Source organism: Neopsephotus bourkii, unplaced genomic scaffold (assembly GCF_033783945.1).
Source record: "Neopsephotus bourkii isolate Nb327-2 ecotype Australia unplaced genomic scaffold, CSIRO-AGI_Nbou_v1 NB_739, whole genome shotgun sequence".
NCBI lineage: Eukaryota > Metazoa > Chordata > Aves > Psittaciformes > Psittacidae > Neopsephotus > Neopsephotus bourkii.
This window is the reverse complement of record NW_026901237.1, coordinates 1,732,442-1,736,088: the sequence shown is the minus strand read 5'-3', so window position 1 is coordinate 1,736,088 and position 3,647 is coordinate 1,732,442.

The following is a 3,647-nucleotide window of genomic DNA, read 5'->3' as shown; positions in this document are numbered from 1 at the left end:
CCTCTTTTCTTGTTCATGCAGACATACAGAGTAAATCTCTTGTGGATTATCTTGCCTTTTTTCAGGAACTTTAATCAACATCTTCTTCAAAGAGCATGTAATATAATTCGTGTTTCCTTTAGGCTACCCATATTTTCTCCAGCTAATTTCCCCTTAGTGGAATTGCATAATACTTCCTGGTTCTTGCAACTTCTTCCTTTTACTGTTTGTATAGTATTTGGTGTCTTTATCTTGCCTTGCACATTGCTTGAAGTACTACAAAATAGCTGAGGAATGAATGCCTGAATTCTTATTATGGACATAGCTCTTATAAAAGAGGGTAGCTGGAACTGGAAATGAAATTGAATGGGAGGAGAACCTGCAAACAAGTGAGATTCATCTGGGTGGCAGATGTAGTTGCAGCTGCTGTGTAAGCTGGTATCGGCCTGTTTTGAATCTAGGCAGTTTCAGATGCTATCCAGTCAAGTTGAAGTGCTTTCTTAAAATGCATCTGTGGCCTGTTCAGAGGAATGTATTCAGTCCTTCAAGGAAAGAAAGTTTTTAATGAGTGAACAGAACCTGTTCCTATGGACTTAATCTTCCAGGGCACTCTGCAGTTCTGTGGCTGAGCCTTCACCGCTTTTGTATGGGTAAATCTAGGAACGGAGACACCCCTTGTCCATGTCTGTAAGTTTTCTTTTCCTTTCCATCAGTTTCACCTTGTCTTAATGCTGTCAAGAAACAGGAATCAAAAGCAACATATGCATGCAAAACCCAACCATAGGATTAGACAGATGAGTCCAGTAAAGGTGATGCCTTTCTGCAGACTGCAGCCTCTTCAGCATGCCAGAAAATGGGATTGCACTTTGTCAAGCAATTCTGCATTCCGGAGTTCAAAACCATTTGAATCAAGTCCTCCTAACGCCAGAAGGATAAAGCCTTCAGATCCAGTCTGGATTCTCATTGTGCAGTCTTTGTCATGAGGGGTTGAGCTGCCCACAACTGGAAATAAACTCTGGTTGTGCGTTTTGCAGCACTGGCCTTGGTTCCTCTCCAGAGCTGTCCACAGGCAAGTGTTTTTGGAATGTCTACCTTAACTATACAGGTCTCAAGTAAGGGGTTGCTGGTCATGGGGCATTTTGACAAAAGCTAGACAGCAAAATAGGATAGATCAAACTTGTTTTCTCTTGCAGGGTGAAACTATAGGTCCACTGAGTGTGGTATGCTGGAACTCTTAGGGATTCCCCTTGTCCTTCAGTGGTGACAGCAATACCAGTTTTTAAATGATACCTTATAAACCATATTATGTTTCTTGAAGATTTGTTAAATAAGTTACTGAGTTGCATCATGCACTAAGAGTTTTCAGAAGTTCAGAAGACATTTAGGGTCATTAGTGATGTTTGCTTCCATATTCCTTGCCTTTAGAGGTACTTGGCATTTCATGTTGGCAGAAGTGAAGAGCGAAACTGCAGATGATCCATTTGTTTAATTAGCAGCTATAACCCTACAGTATTTATCAATTTCTAATATATGTAATAAGCACCTCCATTCAGGGAGTATGATGTCAAGATTTGATCTAAAGTGGGTGAAAAAGTAAAATTTGCAACAGGGCAGCTGCTGAATTACTTCTCTGCTGGTGTATGTACTCTCTGTGTGATGCCTTCTCTCTTTGCAGAAACACAGTGCCATGGATTGTTGTGTGCCTGCTGTTTCTGGAGGTGACGACAGGAGAGAACAGAGGTTGAGCAGGGCGGTGTGATGAGTTGAACAGTTTCTCTACATTGCTTATTTTTACTCACTTGCCTTTCTGACAGACAGCATGGAAACAGCAGGGCATCTGGTTGCATACTAACCAGATTTGTTCCATGGGTGAGGAAGTTAGCTCGTGGGTAGATGGAAGTGTAGAGATGCACTTGCCAGAGAGAAAAGCTTGTTCTACACATAGTTTATTTACCTTCCCTGAGAAACAAGATGTTTGCAAAACTGAGTGACCTGAATTCATAGTGCTAAGTAATTGCACCTCTTGGTGGGGTAAAGATTACAAAACCTGTTCAGTCTGAAGGCCTGCCAAGGGAGAACTCTGACTGAAATGGGAGAGCTGGTAGTGCTGAGATAACGAAGTCTGTTCCAGTGATGTTCTCCTGGTGTTAGAGTCTTGGCTGTAGTGAAGAATGTGCATTTTTTATATGATTGAGAGGAAAAAGGCTTGTTTATCCTGGAGGGAGATGTCATAACAAGCACAGACTTCTGAGATGCTTTTATCTAGGGCTGCAGGGTTTCTCGGGCGTTCTCTGCCTTTGCAGTGTCAAACATCCCTTGGAATAATCACCTGGCCCTCGAAGCTTTATAATTAATGAAGCTGGAGCGGGTTCTTTTTTTTATGTCTTTGAACTCATGCCTTCGATAACGCTAAAGAATTTCTCCCACATTTGCAGGGCTGAGGCAGACGTTTGTTTCCTGTTTGAAACAAAAATGTGGAACTTGACTTGCAGTGCTTCTGTTGGGACCAGCAGCATCAAAAAAGCAGGAGGCTGTTGCAGGATCTGCCTTTAGCGTGCTACGCATGTTCTTCCGTGGGTGTGACAGTGCGTTGGGTCACTCTTTACTATGAGAGTTTAAATGAGTTTGTGCCTGTATGATGTCTGTAATGGCAGGTGCCTGGGTTCTGCAGTGCTGTGTAGGGGGAGGAGGGAATACTGGAGATCTTACTAGGCAGGAGGCAAAAGTGTATAAACTGTTCTCTCTTCTCCCCTGGGATAAATTCCAACCCCCTCTCCTCAGCCTTTTGGAGATGGAGAGACCTTGCTGTGGGCTGAGAGAGACCTTGCAACAGGGAGTCTTTGAGAGGAAGAGCACAACTGCATTCATCCTGGTGTCATCCTGCAGAGGGCCTTTACTATAGCTGCCCAATAGTTGTGCCTGGTTATATGCATGTAAGTGAACATCAAGTATTTGGTTTCATAAAGGGTGTATGTAGTTTGATATCCTTGACTCTGTTATGTGGAAAAAGTAGTTTTCTTTAGCTCCTAAACTCTGGGGTACAGCCTTATCCTCCCATTGTAAGAAGGTGACATATTTGACTGTACCAGCTTGACCTGTAAACTGCTGAAATGTGTCCTCCTTGGTGTGGAAAAAATGGGGTCTAAGAAAAAAGAATTCTTCTGCTAGGCACCAGAATAAACCAGGGCTGTCTGTGCTTATGGACAAGGCTTGCTTTAGCCTTCAAGGTCCCAGTCAATCAAAAAGTCCCTAAGTCTTTCTTGCGTCTGCATCTGTGCTGTTCAGTATGTGTTGCTGTCCTGGGAGCAGATGCCTGCTGGGCTACAAGGCTTGTTAGTGTGCCTGCAGGGAGGAGCTGCTGCTGCTGCCAGTTTTTGAGGGCAAAGACACTTAGCTGTTTGGAGAAGGACTTAAAACTTACCTTTATGTCACATATGGAACCCCCTTGTCTCCAAGTACAGAAAGACCCTACAGCATTGCTGTGCTCCTGGCGTACTAGAGTAAGCTTTATTAGCTTATGCCTTGTGTTTGTACTTGCAACTTGTGTCTGCAGTAGCCTGCATCCTCGCTGAGAGTTCTGCTACTTGAATACAGCTCCAGGTACTCACTCAACTTAAAATGGGGACTCAATCCTGGGTGTTGAGATAGAGGAAGTAAAGTAGGAGGAA